General features: G+C 36.2%; 1 long non-coding RNA gene across 1 annotated transcript; it reads left to right on the top strand.

Annotated features, from left to right (window-relative positions):
• The first annotated feature begins 3,836 nt into the window (after window positions 1-3,836).
• Window positions 3,837-7,938, top strand: LOC144433495 (uncharacterized). The gene is made up of 3 exons (XR_013480783.1): window positions 3,837-3,867; window positions 7,107-7,304; window positions 7,650-7,938. It is a non-coding gene; the product is annotated as an uncharacterized LOC144433495 (long non-coding RNA).
• The last annotated feature ends 18,077 nt before the right edge of the window (window positions 7,939-26,015 follow it).

Below are 26,015 nucleotides of genomic sequence, written 5' to 3'. Positions count from 1 at the left end.
GAGATAATGCACAGTACAGCAGACACTGTATTTGAGAACTTGTAGTGTGAAGCGAGTGTCTAATTTTGTTTGTGTATGTGTATTAGCTAGAATGTATAAATAGCCCGGAAGATATGCAGACATGCACGATGGCGCAGACACTGTTATTATTATTGTTGTGGTGGTATGATAGCAGTGTATGAGTTATTTCCGGAGTATATTGGATTTCGAAACTCAATACACAACAAAGGGAATGAGCCGGTGTACGCATATTGGTCGGATTGTATCTGTTACATATACATAAAGCAACTTTTTGTCTTCAAAGCTGTATCGGTTTCTAAACACCCGCTATGCAAGCTACCGGCCCCGGCAGCGCCAGCCATACTGAGGAAAAACGAAATATACATAATCGATCTGTCAAAACGTTCATACCATTCTGCACTGATGTCGTGACTGGCAGAATGAAAACAGTTTTTGGGAATTAGGCTATATCTCAAGAATGCATGCTTCAAATTCATTATAACTTGGTACATACATTTGCGATACCAAAGCGCACCTGTCCTGAAAATATTACTAATGTAGCTTTTAGTTTTAATAATATAAGTTATTGTCATATTTTCGGCAGGCCACAAAAAGAAAAAAATAGTTTCTGGTCAGGAAAGGTTGTCTAAAATGGTGCGACTTTATCACCATTTTCTAAAAAAAAAAAGGACTGGCTCAATTCAAACGAAATTTATTGCATGTGTTCTGCAAGGTAGTGGCGACAAGAACTGGTTAGGTTTTGGTAAACATTTCATGAATATTAATGAACAATTTACATAATTAACTTTTCTGTAATTAGGCTATATCTCAATGCACTCCTCAAATCCAATATAATTTGATACATACATTTGTGATACCAAAGCACACTTGTCCAGAAAATATTAATGATGTAGCGTTTAGTTTTGATCAGTTATTGGCATTTTTTCAGTAGGTCACAAGAAAGAAAAAAAGTATTTTCTTGTCAGGAAATGTTGTCTAAAGTGGTGCAACAATGCGATTATTTTTTTACATTCTCAACAAACGTTAATCAAACCACTCATCATTGCAGTTGACTTTAAGTTCTTTATTCGCAATAACACAAATTGATAAATAAATACAAATTAAATGAAAATGAGAAATGCGACTGGGTGCTGGAAGATAGCTAATGAAAAGCTAGTAGGTGTCCAGTCACCCATCCCCCCCCCGCCCCCCCCCCCCCCCCCGGCTCATGAAAAGTATAAATTAATCAGAGAAAAGAAGAATACATGTACGTAGGTATATACATTTCGGGTGTGAAAAATACATTAAATACAAATAAAATTACATTAGAATAATACAATCTCTGAGGGCACGCTTGAAATGATTTCTTATCTGGATATGTTTTTTATTGATGCAGGTAAGCTATTCCAAAATTTAGCTCCATGATAACTAAGTGAAAATTGACCCAGACGAAGATTTCTTTTTGGAATAAGGATATGAGAGTGTGCTGTAGATCTAGTGTTGTAGCCATGACTTGGAAAACTGAAATAGTCTGTGAATTTATGAGGTAATCTGTCTGTTAAGAGGTCATACATGAATATCCCAACCTGGTAATTAAATTGCTGGTAAATGTTCAAAATATTTAATTCCTTGAATAGTGGTTCACTAGGAGTTCGTGGAGGACTGAAGGTCATTACACGCACTAACCTCTTTAGGAGCTTATGAAGAGGGACTAAAGCAGAGGGGTAAGTGCTTCCCCAAAGTTCAAGGCAATATGAAATATGGGGAAGGACAAGAGAGTTAAACAATAAAAGCAGAACATAACTTGGAACAAAGTGTCTAAGTTTTGCAATTATTCCAATTTTGGGACTGATCCTTGCACATATATTGTTTATGTGTGATTTCCACGTCAAATGGCAGTCAAGGGTAATGCCTAAATGTGATACCTGTTCAGTCTCTTTAACTTCTTTTGTGTTAATAAAAATTGACCCGCTCCGATGAAATGAGCTTTGATGTGTGGAAAAGAAATGTAATTAGTTTTATCCTGGTTAATGGTTAATTTGTTTGCATAACACCAGTTAAAAATGTCTTTGAAGTGAAGGTTAGCATCATCGATGTTCACATTATTTGAGAATGAATGAAAGAAAGTTGAGTCATCATCAAAAAGCTTTGATTTGAAGTAAGAAGAATAGTAAGGAAGATCGTTGATATAAAGAAGGAAAAGTATGGGACCCAGAATATATCCCTGAGGCACTCCATGACTAATAAGTTTATGTGAGGAGCTGTACCTGCCAACCTTAACAAACTGTTTTCTGTTGGACAAGTAGCTTTTAAACCAGTTATGTGGGACACCCCTCACTCCATAGTAGTTGAGTTTATCTAAGAGAATTTCGTGATCAATGGTATCAAATGCTTTAGCCAGATCAAGACAGACTCCTAATATTACATTCCCATTATCAATCTTTTGTAAAATATCTTCAAGGAGATTAATTAATGCTAGTTTAGTGCTATATGTTTTCCTGAAACCATACTGATGGGGGTAAATCAAGGAATGTCTGTCGAGAAAAGAAATTAGTTGCCTGTAAATAACTTTTTCAAAAACTTTGCTAAGTTGTGGAAGGAGGGAAATTGGTCGATAGTTACCAGTGTTATATGGGGACCCTTTTTATAAATTGGAGTTACTCGAGCAATTTTAAGACTATCAGGAAAAATACCACATGAAAGTGAAAGATTTATGATATGGCAAAGTGGTGTAGCAATGGCACTAGCGCCATCACGAAGCAATCGGGCAGGTAAGTTGTTATCGTAACCAGTTGCTTTAGAGGGGTTTGGTAACATGATTTCATTAATGACATCTTGTTTTGAGATAGGGTGAAAATAAATGGATGAGTTGCATGGCGAATGAATAAAGTTCCTATAATTAGAATTACTATTTACATTGTCAGCTAAGTTTCTACCTATGTTTGAAAAGAAATCATTGAAAGTTTCTACAATATGAAGAGGATCTGTTATAGTGTTGTCAGGGTGACAGGTGTGATTAACATGTTCATCGTTATTAATTTTGCTAGGAAGATGAGACTGGGGTCCATGAGTTTTACCTAACAAGCCATTGATTTCTTTCCATAGCTTGGTCGAGTCACCACGGCAAGCTTTAAGTTTGTTACTATAGTACAACTTTTTTGATTTCCTCAGAAGTTACTGTTCTTTTTATTTAGTACTTTACAGCAAGCGTGTATGTTGGGCAGATGCCGGGGGCAGATGTCATAGGCTAGTTCATGATTAGCTTTGCAGTTGTCTTCACTAGTGGCAATTAATGTAGGGAGAGTTACTTTTGTGTTTTCCCTTTCATCTGCAGACTGAATTAATTGGCTGAAAAAAATAACACGTGAATGGCGCTGACCAGAAACAAATTTTCTTGGCCTTTAAAACTCTTTCTACGGTGAATGCTATGCTACAACGTCCTGTAAAGCTTCACATTACATGTTGTGGTTGGCCAGGAGATCACTAAACGGCAATGGGCAAATAGTAATCAATGAGAAAAATAACTTATTGTACATGTTCTATTATATTCCAACAATTGTCTGTAGGAACGACAATCTCAAAACTTTGCCCTTACGACAGAAGGCATTCAGTTTAAATCTGGTTAGAATAGGTTTACTACCGTATTTTATGGAAGTAACTTTAGAAACAAAATTAAATTCTCAGTTTGCGTCACTTATAGATTGGGCCTGTCATGGTTTAAGCTGTTTTGTGAACCATACCAACAGCCGGGGTCAACATGCAACACATCAGTAACGCTCTACTTCTGTCACTGCTCATTGGTTCTTTAGATCCTGCTCAAGTCACGTGAGACATAACACAATCGTTCAGTAAAACTACAAGAACAAGGTACGTATTCGACGTGTTTTCCTGTTTTTCTCGGTTTTGAACGGATTGTTACTATGTCTTTCTCACTGTCATGTTATGCTAAATGGCATAGAATACTGATGTAATTTCCCACAGCCCACAATAGCGTTTTCTGAATTCAACAGGGTGCAAACATCTCGTCGGTTCAATTTTTCAAATTTCAACTTGTAATGTTCAAATTTTGCATCCATTTTCCGAGTATAATAGACAAAATTCGTATCTTTTACAATTTTTAATTAATACTCTATCTTCAGTGTTGCAGCCAGAGGGGGTCTTTGGGTCATTTTCAGACACACATTGTTTTGACCTGACCCACAATTTTGGAAGTAATGGGTCACAGATGACCCACACTAAAATTGTATGCAAATATGTTTAGCAACATGACCACGCCTACACGAACAGTCAAATGATCATGTATATCGCATACTGCATAATTATCATTATTATTATTAATAAATCATTATTCAGCAAATATCTAGAATGGGTCAGCATGTGGGTTAATATTTTGAAAACTGTACTGTTGTGCTACAATGCCATTGGTGCTTTTTTTGTAATGTCCCCCCCCCCACAAATGTATGATGACCCAGAAAAATGAAAGTCTTGGGACACTATTTATGTCCCACTCTTTCAAAAGGCTGCAACACTGCTATATTATTGTAATCTGTATTTGAGTATATGATTTTATCGTCAAGTATTCTTAGCCGTTGACAAAACTAACGATATTTAAGCCAGGCTTGAAATTACGAAAATAGGTCAGTTAATGTTATAAAAAGTACTAAATACAAGGGCACTTAATCCTAACATCAAAACTACCAAATATTGGCTGATATATGAAAGATAGAAGGTCCTAACACGACAAAATATCAAGGAGTGTAAATAATATAAACACGAAACATTCCACTGTAACTCAACTCAATGTTACGACATGCTGACTGGCCGTCTCTAAAAATAAGTGCGCCAAAAATAAAAAATGCAGCGCAGACATAAATAAAGACTACATTGCAAGAAAATTATCCAGTTTAGGCATATCATTGTAAACCAGACGGTAATTATAATATACTGCCTTATGAATAATCATTAGTCGCTTGCCAAATTTGACCCCGTTGTTGACCTTGCACGCACAGTGGGCGCTTCGCGGAATAGGAAACAAATAGGTCTCGGTTCGTCCTGCTGTGTTGTGCAGGTTGCCATATACTGTACCAGCAAATATGCAAGTGAACATATAGACTTTATCAAACTGATTCTACCATTTGATGATCGCAGAAGCGAAAAAACTCTCAGTTATTCTTTAAAACTTCCTCATTTCATTCCTAAGTGCATTGCTTCTTCATGCTTTTCGATATATTTATGTAATCTGTTGTCTGATATGGTCTTTTATTTGTTGTTAGTTTCTAGGGCAGCTACTGAAGGCAGAACCTAAATTGACGTATGTTCTAATCATACCATTAATTTGGCAATTGAATAGAGAATGTCCCCAACTTCGTAGAAAGCTATTAAACAGCCTGAGGCAAGTCTAGACAACAACAGTTCATTGCACAATAACAACAAGTGACCTATCGTCCAGAATAGCTCTGTTGTTTTGTTGTTGTTGTTGTTGTTGTTGTTGTTGTTGTTGGCTTTTTGTAACATGTATAGAAGTGGTTCTGCTGCTCAGCTATTCCACTATGAAGTTTGTTTTAGCAAAGTAACCAAGTGCTTGGTGGTTTCATATGATGACACACACAAACTATCGAACACATTTCACACAGAATGTTGGTAAAATATATTGTACTTTTATATTATTGTCACCATTTTACAAAAATAGAGCGACTGGCGTTGTAGCCCAACTGTGCAGTTTTTAGAAATGTTTACCCACATGTTGATCCATGCTAGGTATAGGTGTTCATTTGCTGAATGATTATCCAGTTGCCTATCCAACCCTGCTGTTATCTTTACAATACACACGATCATTAGGCTGTTGCTATGGGCATGGCCATGTTGCTAGACATAGTTGCTTTCACTTTTTGAATGGTCGTTCCCTTGTCTTTGAATCCCTGGTGTTCTCTTTTCAATATACAAGATCGTTTGGCTGTTGCTATGGGCGTCGCCTTGTTGTTAGGTATCTTTGCATACATTTTCAATGATTATTCCTTTGTCTATTAATCCCTGTTGTTAGCATTGCAATATTCATGAGTATTTAGCTGTTGCTATCAGCGTGGTCTTGTTACTAGGCACATACATTTTTTGAATGTTTATTCACTTGTCTTTGAATCCTGTTGTTATCTTTGCAACATATGTGATCATTTGGCTGTGGCTATGGGCGTTGGTCATGGTTGCTAGTGGTATTTGCATACATTGCTTGAATGTTTACTCACCTGCCTACCATATGATGTTGTTATTTGAACAAAATATACTACCATTTGGTTGTTGCTAAGGTCATGGTCATGGTTGCTAGGGCCAATTGTGTGAAAAGGTTTTGAAGATAATCTGCAGAATAACATTTCTAGAAACATCTCACCCAGTTTCAGTCTCACTGACGAAGAGCATTTTGAGATATAGGATTTTGACCAAAATTCACATTTATAACATCTAATTTGCATATCACTGATGAGATCATTATATGTTTAATATTTCTTCATCTATACACCCCCAGCTGCACCCCCATTAAATTTCAGCCCAATCTGCATATAGTTTACGAAGTAAACATAAAGTTTTGGAATTAAAGATTTTTTGACCAAAAGACACATTTTTTATCCCTAATTTGCATATCACTGACGGAATCATCATGCCGTGAACAATTCTTAATCTAAACACTCTTAAGAATGTTCCCATTAAATTTCAGACCGATCTGCCAAGGAATTTTTGAGTTTAAGTTTTTTGACCAAAATCACACACCGGTGGTAAGATCATTTTGATTTGAACAATTTCCCAACTAGACACACAAGGTAATACACCCACTAAATATCATTGCAATCGGTCCAGGGGTTTTTGACTTAAAGTCACACACACACACACACACACACACACACACACACACACACACACACATACGCACAGACACACTCACAGAGGACAGACAGACAGACAGACAGACAGACACTTTGCCATGCATATAGCAATACTGAACCTTATCAGTTCAATTGTGCTAAAAAGGATGCATGGTACTGGGGGGGGGGCATTTTTATAATCTTACTGCTGGCAACTTACTCATTACTCATTGTCTATTTCAAAAAATAAAATAGATTATCCATGATGAAGAAAGTAATGATAGTACTCGTCCTAGCGTTGGTTCTTGCAGCCATTGCCATTGATGCTCAAAGTAACAGGGATGGGAGTCGGCCGGAAAACGGAAAGCTTATGAAGGCTGGCCGTGAACCCCGTGAAGTGGGCAAACTAAGCAGATACTTGGAATCCCTGATCGAAAAAGGTTGCAAATAATCGTAAGTCTTTAATTTTTACATGCAATTGAGTAATTACCTGAATTTATATTGTCACTGACGCATTTTGATATCAAATGTTTTATTTTACTTCATCAATCTCAGACCATTATGATAAATTGTTTAAGATATGAACTACTCATGAGCTTCTGTAGAGAAATCTAAGACAATGCAGAATAATTTTAGTATTACGAATGCATAGAAACTATATCCATTTATCTCGTATGACAACAATATGGTAACTTCATTTCCAAACTGAAACTGTCTTTATTATAATAGTGAAAATTCACAGTTTGATTATTCTGACCAAGTATCCATTACATGAAGCCATTATTGTTTTTCTTTTAGGTTGGTGTTTAAATAACCCGGAAGAAGAACAACTATCAACTATCAACATCCAGGTGGCATACATAATGCTGACCAATTAAACGTTTTTGCTTTTATGACAACTACTACTTGTCATGCTACTATTATTACTAACTCACTTAATTCATGATATGTATCATTAATTCATAAAACCAGATGTAACCTTAATGCCTCCCGTAAGTCCAAACCATAGCCGTCTTTAGTTCATACACACATAGTTGGAATGCGAAATTCTGAGTTACAGCTATTATACATGATATACACCTTAATTTGGAAAAATAATTATATCAAACTATGACATTTGAACATATTGACTAATTATCGAAAAATCTTTCATTCTACAAATTTCTCGTTAAAAATAAAAGCTACAGCAACAAGCTTTAAAGTACATTGTCGCTTTGTTATGTTTGATTTATGATGTACCAAAATATATGAAATTTGACGCTTCTGTTACCGATAGCAAGTACAACTTTGTAATATTCGCAAAGTTTTCAAAGTCTCTCCGCTTATTTTCATATTTGTCAATATCATTTGCATTGAATTAAGTCAACAACAACACTTCCGTTTAATTCATTTATGGTGCTGATTATTTTATCACCTAATCATTTGAGTATTGTATATTTAATGTCTATCAGATGTTAAATTGGAAGAAAGTATGGATTCACTTTAGAAGGGAGTGAGCTGAAGGCAACAGGTAGGCCTAGTCTAGGAGCTTCGATCTGCTTCATGGCTACTTCTAAAATGATCCAAGTTAACCATGGATATAGTATGTATAGTCTGAGGTAATTCCCTGAAGTCCAAGTGATCCCGGTACACAAACGAACATCACAGAAAGTAACCCTGATGGAGAATTAAACGGTAACATAAGAGGTCAGCCACTCTTTTGTAACTAGCATAGATCTCACGGTATGAGTTTTTAAAGTGGCCATATGAATGAGAATTTGGTATTTATTTGCAAAAAAGATGCAAAAAGTGCAAAAAGTTTCTTATTGTACGTACAATAACAAACATTTTACACATTGTTTAATGTCTTGCCGTTTATTGAGTTGTGAACATAGACTCGGTATATGTTATTTCACATTATTTTTTCAAGTAGAAAAACTTAGTGAAGCTGTTTTATCAAATAAAAATCCAAAATAAATACCAAATTTACATCCATATGGCCACTTTAAGGCCAAGAAAATAAAAAATGTTTCTGGTCAGTGCGCATCACTTAAATACTTAAATACTTTTTCTCGTGTTTGACTGCAGATCCAAGGCAAAATACAAAATAAGACAACTGCAGAACTAATCATGTAAATAACTAATCAATTAAAATAACATTCGCGTCACTTTAGACAACGTTTCCTGACAGGGGGCAGGTAGACAAACACAGGCAGACAGACAGACAGAGTCAGACGGACAGACAGACAGGGGACGGAGGGAGGCAGTCAGTCTGTCAGTCAAAATGATAGACAAACTGATAAAAGTACAGCAGACATGTTCAGACAGAGAAGGACACTGAGCCAGACTGTTAGGAGACTACTACTAACTGAGATTTTCCTTTACAAAATAAAAGTGAATAACAAACTCAAAACATTTGAAGAATGTGAGGTTTAGCATTTTACTAGAATAGGTTTACTAGCATATATAAGTAACTTTAGAAACAACATTAAAAAGACAGTTTGTGCCACTTATAGCCTGTCATGGTATAAGCTGATTAGTGGACCTTACCAACAGCAGGGGTCAACATGCAACACTGGAGTAAAGCTTTACGTCTGTCACTGCTCATTTGTTCTTTATATCGTGCTCAAGTCACGTGAGACATAATACAATCGTTCTGTAAAACTACAAGAACAAGGTACATATTCGACGTCTTTTCCTCTTTTCTCAGTTTTGAAAGGATATTTGTTACTATATCTTTCTCACTGTCATTTTATGCTGAATGACATAGAATACTGTATATGGAAATCATTGAGTGGCAAGTTACAAGAATTACAACTTAATTTTTCTGAATTCCACTGTTCACAACAAGTCACCAGAATATTGGAGGTTCACAACTGCGTGACATCACAGGATCGTCTCTAGTGTCGCTGAAAGTATATTTTTCCATGCCAAGTTATGTGATGTCATTAACATTGTAACATACCCCTACACTTCTATTGAAGTTACTTGTAAGTGATCAACTCAAGTAGATATCATGACTTGATACTAATACTTCTGACTAGAATATGTAACCCTACAAATATACAATGCAAGAATAAGGTTTTGGCACGACATATTTGTACAGGTTGCCATATACTATACCAGCCAAAATGTAAGTGAACATATAGACTTTATCAAACTGATTCTACCATTTGATGATCGCAGAAGCGAGAAAACTCTCAGTTATTCTTTAAAACCTCCCAATTTCTAGTATTAAGTATCATTATGCTCTGCTACTAATATTGCATTGAGCACTGTTCTCACCAGAGAGAAGCCTCCATTATTATCATTATAATTATTATTGTGACAAACATATATCTATTTTGTGATTAGCTTTTGTATCATATCTTGATCATACCATGGAGGAAATCATGATTGTATAAATCGATATCCACTGGAAGAATTGATACAATGTTACGACATGCTGGCTGGTCGTCTACAATAATGGCGCCAAAAATAAAAAATGCAGTGCAGATAAAAGGAATATTGCAAGAAAATTATCCAGTTTAGGCATCTCCTTGATTCATAAACATTAATACACTGGCACAATAGTATGGGGCCTGTCGACATACGTGTATATCTCGTACGCAAGTACCAACAAAATCATTGTAAACCAGACGGTAATATACTGCCTTATGAATAATCATTAGTCGCTTGCCAAATTTGACCCCGTTGTTGACCTTTCAAGCACAGTCGGTGCTTCGCGGAATAGGAAACAAATAGGTATCGGTTCGTCCTGCAGTGTTGTGCAGGCTGCCATATACTGTACCAGCAAATATGTAAGTGAACATATAGAATTTATCAAACTGATTCTACAATTCGATGATCGCAGAAGCGAGAAAACTCTCAGTTATTCTTTAAAACCTCCTAATTTCTAGTATTAAGTATAATTATACTCTGCTACTAAAATTGCATTGAGCACTGTTCTCACCAAAGAGAAGCCTCCGTTATTATCATTAGTATTATTATTGTGACAAACATATATCTATTTTGTGATTAGCTTTTGTATCATATCTTGATCGTAACATGGAGGATATCAGGATTGAACTTTCTTTAAGTTATTAATACTTAAATGTTTTGGTCTTGCAACGATCTGCAATCCATCAAGTCGTGATTGCCCGTCCTGCCATAATTAACCATATGGTGACAGTGAATTGTGATATATATATAAAGTGCATTGCTTCTTCATGCTTTTCGATATATTTATGTAATCTGTTGTCTGATATGGTCTTTTATTTGTTGTTAGTTTCTTGGGTCAGCTACTGAAGGCAGAACCTAAATTGAATGTTCTATTAGTGGGTTTTGACCTAAGCGTAGACGAACGATATATGCAGACGAAAAACTATTGATATGCAAATACGAACGTAAGCATGAATAGATATAACGTATAAATCAACTTAAACCCCATTAATATATTGACAATATTTAACTTCTTCAGTCCGAGTGGACGAAAGAGAATGTTTCCTTTGTCAAGTAACTTGCATTTCATTATCTCAAGCTTACAGATTTGTCAATACATTTCTTGTACACCTGTTTGCAGGTGTTAATGAATTAAAAGAACATGGCGATTGGTTGATAGGCTTAGAATTGCAAACTTGAGACGAGATGTCATCCAACGTCATCAGAACAGATAATTGTTTGCATAAATAGGAAACGCCCAGAAATTATGACAGGGGTGTACTCGGAATATTGTGATCATGACCACTTTATGATCATTGATACCTTGATAGCCAGTTATAAGGAGTATAGTGGTGCTGGTCGACAATGACACAACAACCCGATCGTCGAATACATACATCATGACTACATTGTACATTTGTTAAAGTTTCGCAGATTTTTTCAACACTTTTGGAGTAGATATCGGTTATTTGTTCCAGTCTTCTTCGCCGCATCGGCTTCATGCATTCACAAAACAAGTTACTTGACTGTACAGACAGGGAAAAAAATAGAAACAAAAATATGCAAATAAAATATTTACAATTGTGACCCCACCCCATCAAAATTTTAACATTTTGGACAAAAATCACATGAAATTATGCAATATTGTAACACACAGGCACCAATTGCAAGATATATTTCTATCAGTACATATATATGATAAATCAACTGAACTAATCATGTGCAGAGTGTATTTATTTCTCCAAAAGCTAAAGCGGTCATAACATTCAAAATTATGACCCCCACCCCATCCAAATTTCAACATTTGTGGACAAAATTCACATTAAAATGCATAATATTGCGACACATAGGCACCAAGGGATGTTTGTGAGTATATAATTATGTATGATAAATCAACACATTAGGGGCTAGGTCAATAGTTCAATGTAGGATAAACAGCTAAAAAAACTTTTAGTGAACACCCCACACCCACCCCCTCTAACTTAATTGACCAAAATTGAAAATATCCATCCAATCAAATCAGTATGTAGTAATGCTATGAATACAAAACCAGTATGTAGTTAGGAAAAACAGTTCTTTTGTTGACACTTTATTTTAGTGCTGTGCTATAGTGTCCATTTCTCAATTTATTTGGGGAACTTTTTTAAAAGAAATAATTGCAAAAACAAAATCGTTTTGGTAGGATGAGAACTAGACAGCTAAAAAACACCCCAAATGTAAAAGAATTTAGATTTTCATCCTACATTGAAATATATATTGATCTCGCACCTTATATCTCTATTGTTGAAACAGTTAAATGTTGATTTCATGTAAGGAAATTGCTAGTGTTTATTGCGGAGTATGGTCACTATGAAAAATAGGAAATAACTCATCAAATTGAACTATGATTGATACTATCATTAGCTCTTGATCCACTGAACTCGGCATCCAGTACATGTACCTCTAGCTCTGCATATGTGGCACTGCATTGTGATGAACCAAAAGCTACAATGTATGTTACTAGATTTGGGTACAAAAATACATGTAGAACCCCTCATTGAAACATTTATAGTAATGTTGCCATGGATACTTGTACAATAATTGCAAAAACAAAATCGTTTTGGTAGGATGAGAACTATACAGCTAAAAAACACCCCAAAAGTAAAAGAATTTAGATTTTCATCCTACATTGAAATATATATTGATCTCGCACCTTATATCTCCATCGTTGAAACAGTTGAATGTTAAGTTGAGTTCATGTAAGGAGATTGCATTGCTAGTGTTTATTGCGGAGTGTGGTCACTATAAAAATAGGAAATAACGCCTCATTGAAACCTTTATAGTAATGTTGCCATGGATACTTCTTTTATAGGGGAGACAATGTAAATAGTATAATTTGTTGCAATTGGAACTTTATGCTTTACTATAAACACTCGACTCACTAGAGTCAGTGTGACTATAGTACCAGTATAGTTGGCGAGACAGATGAAAAATAAATCTATTTTTGGTTGAATACATCTACAGAAAAACAAACTATATTCATTAAAATTCATTGGCAGAACATTATTATACTGATACAGGGATGTATAATGTCTGGGGGTTCAGGGAATGAATACATGTGTCGGAAACTCTAGTCCTGCTTGCAGACGGTGCACGTTTGGAATGGACGACTTATGCCGTATGCAAGCAGGACAACTAGACCCCTGCCGAAACCAAACAAGTGCACACCATCCTAGGAGAGCAGAATACCGACAACAGAATAAGTTTTGGAAGCCTTTTATAAAAGAGTACTGTTATCAATTTGTTATATGTTTTTTTAATGCCGGTAAATGACGATGTTATCGGGGTTGCATGATCAATTTTACTGGAGTTCAGGGCCTGAAGTTTCTCCACCAACGCGACACGACGCGACATGGCCACTGATTAGTCGTAGTCGGAAAGTGGGGACAGAAAACATATAATACATAATGCTAAATGATGTTTCAACCAATGAAATGGCAAATTTGCTTCGCAAAACATATTCAGTGTGCAAGGGAAGTTTTTGAAAAACTTTGCGTAGTCCGATGATTTTACGTTTTGCTTCTATGGTACCTGAGAGTTGTTTACGTACATTTGAATAATAGTGTTGTTGCAATTGTTTTCGCCATTGTTGAGTCTACGTACGTGTAGTGCAGAAAATTATCAACTGTCAAAGATAGTTTTACAGTGATCGATATGTCACCTTCCCAAGTAAAAAAAACCCACACTGGCAAAATCCATCACCGCTATAAAAATTAGATCCATGACACTATAACTTCCTCTGTAGAGATGAAAGGTGTGAATGGTTTGTGGGCCACGTTTCATCAAGTTAAAAATTTATAATAACAGTTCCTCTTTAAGTCATGCATGGTAGTAAAGTTAATTTTCTTTGCAAGGACTTCTGAAACTCAATTATACGAGATTACCTTCCATTCACCCTAAATCTCAAAGAGTATGTACAGTGCTCGAAAAACATTTCAATTCACTTTCGGGTTTGTTTCTGTCTGTGCCAAAAGTTGCGTCGTTGACGTAATTCGAATTTGACACCTCCTACTTTAATGTAAACACTCTGAATAATGTTCCCATTAAATTTCAGACTGATCTGCCCAGGACTTTTGGTGTTTAAAGGTTTTTGACCAAAAATCACATTTTTGATCCAAATCGCACACACCGGTGGTAAGATCATTTTCATTTGAACACTTTCCCTACTAGACACACAAGGTAATACACCCACTAAATACTATTGCAATCGGTCCAGCGGTTTTTGACACACACACACACACACACACACACACACACACACACACACACACACACACACACACACTGGCAACTTACTCATTGTCTATTTAATTAAAAAAATAGATTATCCATGATGAAGAAAGTAATGAAAGTACTCGTCCTAGCCTTGGTTCTAGCAGCCGTTGCTATTGATGCCCAAAATGACCGTAATAACTGTAATGGGCAGTTACAACAGCAGAAGCGAAACGAAACACTTATAAAGTCTGGCCGTGAACCCCATGAAGTGGGCAAACTAACCAGATTCCTGGAATCCCTGATCGAAAAAGGTTGCAAATAATCGTAAGTCTTTAATTTTTACATGCGATTGATTAATTACCTGAATTTATGTAGTCACTGGCGCATTTTTGGATATCAAATGTTTTATTTTACTTCATCAATCTCGGACCATTATGATAAATTGTTTATGATATGAATTATACTCATGAGCTTCTGTAGAGAAATCTGAGACAATACAGAAGAATTTAGTATTACGAATGCATAGAAACTGTATCCATTTTAATATCTCGTATGACAACAATATGGTAACTTCATTTCCAAACTGAAAGTGTTTTATTATAATTGTGAAAATTCACAGTTTGATTATTCTGTCCAAGTATCCATTACATGAAGCCATTATTGTTTTTCTTTTAGGTTGGTGTTTAAAGAACCCGGATGAAGAACAACTATCAACTAAACACCCAGGTGGCATACATATGCTGACCAATTGAACGTTTTTGCTTTTATGACAACTACTACTTGTCATGCTACTATTATTACTAACTCACTTAATTCATGAATATGTATCATTAATTCATAAAACCAGATGTAACCTTAATGCCTCCCGTAAGTCCAAACCATAGCCGTCTTTAGTTCATACACACATAGTTGGAATGCAGAATTCTAGGTTACAGCTATTATACATGATATACACCTTAATTTGGAAAAATAATTATATCAAACTATGACATTTGAACATATTGACTAATTATCGAAAAATCTTTCATTCTACAAATTTCTCGTTAAAAATAAAAGCTGCAGCAACAAGCTTTAAAGTACATTGTCGCTTTGTTATGTTTGATTTATGATGTACCAAAATATATGGAATTTGACGCTTTTGTTACCGATGATCTGACAAGTACAACTTTGTAATATTTGCAAAGTTTTCATAGTCTCTCAGCTGTAATGAATTAATACTTAGAACAGATGTTTGCATATCGCGAATAGTATTGTTCTGAGATGACAACATTAAGTTATTAAAAGATCATTGATGTCAAATAATAACTAATTACAGGCAGCTGGAAGAACAATGACGTGATCACATTGTTTTAGCTAATTTTCATATTTGTCAATATCATTTGCATTGAATTAAGGTAACAACAACACTTCCGGTTTTTTTCATTTATGGTTCTCATTATGTTATCACCCCATCATTTGAGTATAGTGCATCTTATGTTTATCAGATGTCAAATTGGAATAAAGTATGGATACATTATAGAAGGGAGCGAGCTGAAGGCAACATGTAGGCCTAGACGAGGAGATTCGATCTGCTCCCTGGCTACTTCTAAAATGATCCAAGTTAACAATGGACATGGTATGTAGTCTGAGTTAATTCCGTGAATTCCAAGTGATCCCGGTACACAACCGAAGATCACAGAAAGTAGCTCTGATGGATAATTAACGTAACGTTAGAGGTAGACCCCTCTTTTGTAACAGTAGCAAAGATCTCAAGGTATGAGATTATTAGGCCAAGAAAATAAAAATAGTTTCTGGTCAGTGTGCATAACTTAAATACTTATATACTTTTTCTTGTGTTTGTCCAGCCAATGCAGCCTGCAGATTCAAGGGAAAATAAAAAATAAGACAACTAATCATGAACAATTAAAATAAAATTCGCACAACTTTAGACATTTCCTGACCAGAAACAACTACTTTCTTTTTTTGTGACCTACAGGTCTAATTACCGAAAATATGCCAATAACTTATAATTATTAAAACTAAAAGCTACATCGATAACATTTTCAGGACAGATGCACTTTGGTATCACAAATGTATGTACCAAGTTATAATGAATTTGAAGCCTAATTACCTGAAACCATTAATTACGTAACTTGCTCATTAATATGCATGGATTGTTTGTCAAAACCTAATCATTTTTTGCCATTACCGTACAGAACACGTGCACCAAATTTCGTTTGAATTGAGCCAGCTGTTTTGTAGTAAATGATGATACAGACAGACAGACAGACAGACAGACAGACAGACAGACAGACAGACAGACAGGCAGACAGATACATGGACACAGACACAAACGCACACACATGTATAGTTGAATTAATTTCGCACTTGGAAACATTCTCTAAGTTTACTGAACCATACGCTGGTTTAAGGTAAATGCCTGTCTGTCCGCCAGTCTTATGGATGATGCAAGTGTTTTGGCATTGAACTTTGCCTCTCAAACTACTGGGGATAAAATTCGGTAATGATTCAATTTTGAAAGGGGTTAGTGTGCAAATTGTGAGTGTGTCATACTCACATAAACTGCCCTGGCAACCATGCACACGTTCATAGTAATAGTCAAATAATAGGGTTTATTGCAAATATAACAAGGAACAGGGATTGGTAGGCAATTAAATAAACATTCAAAAGAAATGTGAAAATGCTCTTAGCAACAAGACAACGCCCATAGCAACAGGTAAACGATGGCGTTTATTGCAAATATGAGACCATGGAGGGTGTGGGTAAGCATGGGAATAAATCTTCAAAAAATGTATACATATATGCTTAGCAACAATACCAATTTGTAATCATAATAGAAAATTAATGTTTACTCGCAACAGTTGTATAACAACGCTGTTGGTGCTTTTATTAATTTTGTATTTTAAAATAATTTTTTTAATTTTCAAATGTTTACCAAATTGAAAAATCCATGTGCAACGGCATCGACCAAGTTTGTGTTTGCACATCAATAAATTGTGAAAAGTTAGAAAGTGAGATAGGTACGCCGTGACGAGGCGTTCTCACGCATCAGCTATATAACCCTTTTGAAAAGGGTTAGTTTACTCGTACGCGTACAGTGCCCTGTTTAGATACAAATATAAATTTCAGTGATGAGTTTGTGGATATACTGGTAAACTGTATCAAATTATATTACGACTTATTTATGACTTCGTTAAAAAATATGTTAGTTAAAAGCTTGCCACTCAGATTTAGTCAGAAATGGACAGGGTTTGTTGCATAATTCTGACAGGTCTCAGTTCAGGCTTCTCTCGAGGAACCAAGCCCAAGGGAACACTTTCAGTTCACATCTGGTTTGTGCGAGAGAGGGGTAAGATTCAGAAAAAGTATTCACTATCGTCAGCAACTTGTAGAAACTTGAGTTTCTTGTTGTCTGTGTCAGTGAAAGTGTCTTATTGGTTGTTATCGTGGTCATCAGTTACACTTCTCTTTTTAAACCACGTCTTTGAGGCTTTGCTGATGGAGATTCTAAGTCACTATGTTCATCCTTTGTTGAGACAATGTTTGAAAACCTCTTACACAGTTTTCTCCTTCTTTCGTGATATGTTGTGATTTTGATTTCCCAGCCACTGAACGGGTCAGGTCCAATATCTTTTGGCATGTCTAGTTTCATATTACATGGTGGAGATTCCATATGCATAGTAGACAAAAAGTCCATTGACCACAAGTTCATTTGTCTGGACCACCCATTTGGCTTTCCTCCAGTGCTCATTCTGACTGAAGTCTTCCTTTTTTTGATCTTGTAAAAATGTTTTCCTCACACACCTGTGAATTTGGACGACTTCGACCCTCTTTTCAATCATTTTCAATTATTCTAATATCAAACGAATACGAGTACATGTAAATTGCAAAACAATATTGCAGGCATCATTCATTTAATAATTTACCGACTCGGAAGAGGTTTGAGATCCTCGGCGCGTTCGAAGAAACTTTGTTTATTCGTCTCCAAGGTAGCGTTTAATAAGAAAAATATATCTTACTGTGCCTCGCTTGTCGGAACTCCTTGGTTTAAAATCTATTAGACACGCATATAATTTTGAAAAAAAAAGACTTACCGTTAAGATGAAATTCTTTCAACAAGAAGAACATAACTTTATTTCAATTACTTTTGAACTGTTGAGATCACTTGGACGAACGATGCGCTATTGGACCAGTCTTTGAATATGTTTACACGACGGCAAACACGAGTCACGAAAGGAGTGAGTGTAGCGCCAGCAGCGGTAGAAAGGAGGCAGGGGACCAGACTAGGCAAACACGAACAGATCTAGACTGAAGCATATATATTCGAAGCGTCCGACGCTAAATATGTTATTGTGCGTGGGCGTGCGCGTGCGTGTATGTATGTGCTATTGGAACTTTAGAAAGGCGTTCTGTATCATGTGCATGACAATATTATTGTATTACCTGCATTTACGAACATTTGGAGAAAATCTTACAGAAGTATGCATTAATCAAACATTCGAATCAAATCTTGAAGATCGAGACGAGGAACTGCTACACGTCCTGTAACTATTCTCAATATTTAATGGGTAATGTATTTATTTAATATAGTAGATTTAGCTAGCTTTACGAGCCTTTGAAATCATTGCCCAAACACCATGGATATGGCCTTAAATTGCCTTGAAATAGTTTTAAAAATCCAGAGCTCGTGTGGGGAGACTCTCCCCATGAGAGGGTGTAAAGGCAAGCATCCATTACTGTAACATTAGATGCGGCGACCCGTTGTCGTGTTGTTACATTTTGAACATGTCAACCCTCAGTGTATATAATTTAGTTATATGGTGCTGTCTTGTAAAGCTGTGGTATAATTGTCTGAACGGGATTGGATAGCCTACCCAAAAAGTTTAAAAGAGCCAATAAATCTTCAGAGCTTCAAGGAGAGCCCCCCCCCCCAGAACCACTCACTCCTTGTTGAGAGGTGACATTTATTCAAAAATCCCTCAGATATATACATTTACTTACGTAGTTACGACTATTTGATGTCATGCTAGAGAAATAGAGACCAAATCAACTTTACATACGTAAACTTGTAAGGGAACGAGTTTAATTTACGGCGGGGGTAGGGGCTTATGTTTGTCATTATTCATTTCGCAGCCCCCCCCCCCCCCCCCGACGGGGGAGGGGGTCATTTAAAAGCCAAAAATTTCGTAAATTCTGCTTGTTCCCCAATGTTGTTGACCGATGAGCGAGGCCGCCCATCAAAGCGTAACTTACAGACCTCCTTGCGTAGTATTACTAGTACACAAGATAGATTTGATAAAATCCGAGCAGAAAAATCTCGGCGATTAACACTTAAAATGCAAGTAAACCAACATTTGAGAATAATCCACGATAGACAATATGTAAGAAATGAACATATAGTAAACTTGTTTATTTTTTGCACAGCGGTCTTTAATATTCCAAATTAAAGTACACAAACAATGCAAGCATCAAATCTTGATCCACCGCCTTTGTGACGTAAAGACATCAAACTGTGAATATCATGATTCCCATGAAGAGGACGAGGATTCAGATTCTGATGATGATGATGATGAGGAGGAGGAGGACAAAGATCGCTGAGATGAACCCAAACTGTTGGACGAGGGGGACCCGCTTGATGACTGAGAAGAACCTAAAACGCAAAAAGATTTAAAATGATACATACGTACAATTAAGTTGAAATGTGCTAATTTACCTGAAAATTAAAGTCCTAAAGATCGCTCAAAACTTTGCCATTTCAAAGGTATTTTTTCGTGTTTATGAATATGAAAAAAACGCCCGCCCGATCGATCGATCAATCAATCAATCAATCAATCAATCAATCAATCAGTCAGTCAGTCAGTCAATGAATCAATCAAGCAATCAATAAAACAAACACACACACACACACACACACACACACACACACACACACACACACACACACACAAATGTCATATGCATGAAAGCATCAAAGGATTCTGTGTTACAATGGTTACCACTTATTTCATCAGTTGTGGGGCCCCACGAGTAATTTTTAAAGTTTGTCTTGAATAGTTCAATTTGTTAACTTTGTGCTGTGGTTTGTAAGATGTTGGTATTTGTTGATGATGGGTAACTGATCCTAAGGAGAGAATTGATAGTTTTGCCTCTTTTTAATGCGTTGTTCAGTGTGTTCAGCTAACTTAAATAAACATGCACGGTTCTTGGATAAAAGCTAATCTTAAAACGTACAATTCTCGATCTGAACGACCTAAAACTAATTCACAGAAAGAAGTAATTCAAAATGTAGCGACTAAATAAGTTAAGGTATAATGTCCATAGCTATACTTTATACAAAGGAATGTTCATATCAACATTTCATACAAGGAGCAGATTGCATGGTTTGTAAGAAACGGTCAGGGGAGAAAATGAACTTACTGATATCACAAGCATCTTCATCTATGTCATTATCACAGTCTGAATTACCGTCACAAATTGCTTCTTCCGGCAAACATTTGTCCTCAGCAATTTTGAAGCATATTTTGCCTTTCTTGGTCCTTTTGCAATCTGCAATAGAAAATATCTACTATTATGAACTTGGAACTTCAAACATATAAGGAAATTTTCTCCAAGTTGAACCGAAAGAATCGTTGAGGGCGCTCGCTCTTTGCAAGGCGTGTGATTGAAGAGGGAAATTGATTTTAAATATAAAAATTCGATGCTATACTTATAATCCAAGTAGTCCGAGGGATAAAACTTGTCAGAGCTTTTAATGAATATTGAATGACGACATCTGCGAACTCCTGTCCCATATTGCCCACGTGACCCTTTTTGCGCATGGAAAGGACTTTAGTATAATTTTTTTAGCGGGAAGATATTGGTCTGTATGTTTGCAGGTTTAATAGCTACTTGTGCTCTCAGCAATATTGTAATTCATATATAGAGGGCGGCATTGTCTAGACCACCTCGCCTAAAACCAGAATAGGAATTAGTAGAAGTCAAACCCTATGGGTGGGTGTGTTCAGTTTTGAGTTTAAAGTTATTCGAGTAGTGGCGTATCAACATTTGAACAATCAGTTTTTTTTAAATATCATGCATTTACTTGTAATGTATCAGCATATCATCACAGGGCAAATCTGGCCATTCACGCTAGCTTGCATTATTTCGATAGTACGTCACGGTATACCGGTAAACTACCAAGGATCATCACATCGTTTTTCGCTTTCAAAATGTAATGTTGATTGTTCTAATTTTAGGACAACTACGCCACAGGGAGGTGTGGTGATGTTTTTCTTGAAATATTTGAACAGAAGGAGGGCCATATTTTAGAGAAAATAAATTGAGGGAGGGTCCCTTTTTACAGCGGAGTAGGGGGGGGTCACATTTTATGCCATTTTAGGCAGAACTTAATTCCCCCCCCCCTCCGATTCTTTGTAATTACTGAAGGTTCCCTAACCGCTCTTCGTGAAGACGTACTTACCACACTTTTCGTCCAACTCGTTGGCACAGCTGTTGAAGCCATCGCATATTGCGTCCTCCGACAAGCAGGCCCCATCAACATCATCTTTGAAACATATGTTACCGTTTTTCTTTTTGCAAACTAACACAGAAGAGAAGAATCTAGGAATATGTGCCATTTTGACTGGGAGATTATTCAGAAAGCATGCATGCAAATGACTACGTGGTCGATTATATATATATATATATATATATATATATATATATATATATATATATATATATATATATATATATATATATATATATATATATATATATATATATATATATATATATATATATATATATATATATATATATATATAGCACTGTCTTAGCAGATTGATACTCACCGATACTCACTCGTAGTGACACACCTTAGGTCACGGGTATTTTCTGGTTGAATGAAGAAAGCTACTGGAGAATTTTATAATTTTACCAGCGCCAGTAATAGCAAAGAAAAATCGGGGAAAGTAATGGCAATTTTGAACGTTGTGACTAATATTTCGAACACAGAACAAGTGACGTGGACACTCGTCGTGACGTAGAACAACCAGAGTATATATTCCATATTTTGTGTTCATATATATATATATATATATATATATATATATATATATATATATATATATATATATAATCAAATATATATAATCAAAACCATGTATTATATCACTTGCACATATTCTTGATCCAATTTCAATACTTATTAATTTATTAGAGTGTTTCTTGCACCATCACGACATGGATACCACGGGCAACAATAACTGGGGTCCATAAAATCTTCACGACTAGATGTTGGAAAGTGATTTCCATATATTTGCATAAAAAAATGAAGGCCAGTTATAGACTGATCTTTTAGAACGTTATCTCCCCCCCCCCCACCGTGACGAAAGAAAGAAAGAACTTAATGCTCCTAAAGTGACAACGTTAGACTTACCTGGTGCAACACTGCAGATGTACCTCAAGGATGTATCACACTTCTGAAACTCCCACTCGTACGTCCATTGCTTACTTTTTTTATCAATCCTGGAATAAAGGGGGGGGGGGAAAGAAAATACTAAATCGACTGAAATTTAGGGTTCAAATTCAGCGTTGTGTTTGACATGACTATGGTAATGACAAATAACGTATAAGGTATTTATCAGACAACTGCAGTTTTGAATGTGTTTAACTATCCGATTGTATCATACACTTGATTGAAATTGGTAGCGTATTACTTATGTAGATGTAAAGGCATATATATGCATATTATAATGCTGACTTGTCTGTGGTACGTACGTACGCGCTAGCTACGCACACCACTTTGTAAGATTTCACACTGCAAATATATACCCCCAAGTACGAGTGCACCACAGGTAGGTAGCAAACAACGCAAGATATAGCCTTCGGCCTTCAGCAATTGGCTTAGATCGTAGCACGTGGTATGGACTATTGACCCATAGTAACCTCAATTTGCATATAGGGGCACTACGAGCGTTCTATTTTCCCTATGACAATATCCATGTAGCATGGAAGTCTTATTAGGGGATTTGTTTTGACGATGGAAACTGTATGCTCTTGAGAATTTGAAGCGTTATAAAACACTTCTTGCCGGGCCTTACTCGGGCACTAGTAATATTACCCCTCGTGCTGTTATGTAGGCAACTATTTACCTCAGCTTTCAGCCTTAATAACAAAATACTAGAACTATTTGAACAAGGTGTGAATATTCATTTAAGATGGTCACTATAATGCGAAAGATGGTCATATTATAACGAAAGTTTTTCTATTTCTTGATTAGGCGACATTTCTTTAAGAAGAAATATTTCTGTTTAGAGGTACATGTACAAAACATTCCATTAAAAGAAAAAACCCTTTTTGTCGGATGAGCACTAAAATGCTCAGTAAAAGAAGTACGTTCCTTATTCTTCATTGAACTATTGATCTCCCCTTAAGGCACTTCTGACATGCAAGTATGCCGATCACACACGTAGCCTAGACGTTGCGAGGTGATCGCGGCACTAGCACCTACTTACTTTAAAGAAAGACAATCTCCATCTCGTTTTGGAAGTAATTTATTGATATGCAAGGTAACTGCATCACCAACAGCTTCTTTATTCCAATAGAAACCATTTTCCTTTTTACGGAGTCCGACCCAAAACTTTCCCTTCTCCCTTACATACTTTTCCAAGTCGTCGTTCCTGGCGCTAGTCGAGAGGCTGACAAGATTGCTGAATTCAAAGTCAAGTTCTTTGCACTTATCATTGGCCTCTCTCCTCGTTGCTAGTTCAGTCTTCTCCGATACATGATAAGCATAATATTGTCCATGTATAATAGTTTTTCCACCTTTTCTTCTACTTAATTCAAGTTCTAAATGAAACAATAAGTTTACTTTAGTCCGTGAGCAAAAAAAAAACCCACACCCCCCCCCCCTCAAAAAAAACACAAAAAACCACAACAACCAAAAACCACCAAAAAAACAAAAACCCACACATGCACAAAAAAACCTTGCTTTGCTGTTTCGTGATGTTCGATATTTCAATTAACACGCTGACGGTATAGATCACTGAATGGTGATGAATGTTGTGACAGTGAAGTGCCAATTGCGACAGCGGCAATCTCGGTTTCAGTTTACCAAGACAGAAACTAAAAGTACTGTTATGACATGTTGATATAAGCTCTTCAATCATGGACGTTTATTTATGATTATACTCTCAGTATACGGAGGCGTTTCTGAGGGCTTCCATAATCTTGCAGTGCATATTTTCATTTTCCAGCGTCTAATATCTTGATTACACAGTGATTATATCCACGGAACAGCTATCACTCGCTTGTGTAATCTACCACACTGAATAACAATTGGTTTTAGTTTATATCCGCTATCTTAGTGAGCCGAAGCCTCAATTGCCGCTGTAATCCCTACAAGAGACATTTACCATACCTAGATTTTGAATTCAATTTAAAACATGAATAACAAATGTAGGCTTATGACATTATCCCAAGCAATTGCCAAATTATAGAATATCAAAATATGCATTTGCTATTATTCAATAGCTGTGTTTATAATTAATTTGGAGAAATATTCCTTTCAGATAATGACCATGGACTAGGCGCACCCATACATTTTCATCAGAATAGTTTCAATGCTCCAAATGTTGCAATTCAACGGTCCGTGTCTTTTTGTGTATTTGTATTTGTACATTGACTTGCAATGAGTTGAAATTGTGTCGTGGCTTGAGCTGGCTAATAACATGTGCTTCGAATTCTTAGAAGTTGACCTCCGTTGACCCCGACGTATATATCTCAATAAAGGAAACGTACTACCTCATTATATAAAGTTCTAATTCACAAAGAAGTTCGGATATCTTCCTGGAAGCAGTTGAAAAGTGGTTTCGGCGTCGCCCCTCCTAAACTTACTGGTGACAAATTAATGCATTATTTATTTACAACACTATGAGGTTATGTTACATATCAAACTATATTTTATATGGGCCCGAGTGACAGTTTTGACGCTGTCAATAATCAAACAAATAATGGTGGACTTCTTCGTCGGTTAGAGGTCAATAAATTAAGAGAACCCTTCATGGATACTATATTCAGTTACGAACTTCGAATTAAAATACAGTTTTGTATTACCTTCCTTCCGCAACTCAAAATTGTTCCAGTTTTCATCGAGGTTTTCCTGTAAAATAGAAATAAGCAACAAGGTGTAGTAATAAAATCGACCACGGACAAACACTTGAACCAAATAAGTGATAGTATTTTTTTTACAGCATCATCTCGGTTCATGTGGATGAAGACAAAGTTTCAGCAGAACCGGTGCAGTCTGTCTGGTTCTTTCTCGAACAATTTTGGTCTCCGAAAACCAAACAAATTTACAAAATATTTTTTTTTATGATCACATGTGTGCTAGACAAGGATAGGGGAGGGGGCACAGTACAATAAGTATGTTACTCGCAACGCTCTAATCTATCTCAGTATGTTTGGTAGTCAGAGAGGGATGGACTTGAGTACGGAGTTAGCCGCTGTTATAGCGTTTGCTGTGATTTT

Source organism: Glandiceps talaboti, chromosome 4, assembly GCF_964340395.1.
Source record: "Glandiceps talaboti chromosome 4, keGlaTala1.1, whole genome shotgun sequence".
In the NCBI taxonomy this organism is placed as follows: Eukaryota; Metazoa; Hemichordata; class Enteropneusta; family Spengelidae; genus Glandiceps; species Glandiceps talaboti.
This window is presented reverse-complemented; position numbering and strand designations above follow the sequence as displayed.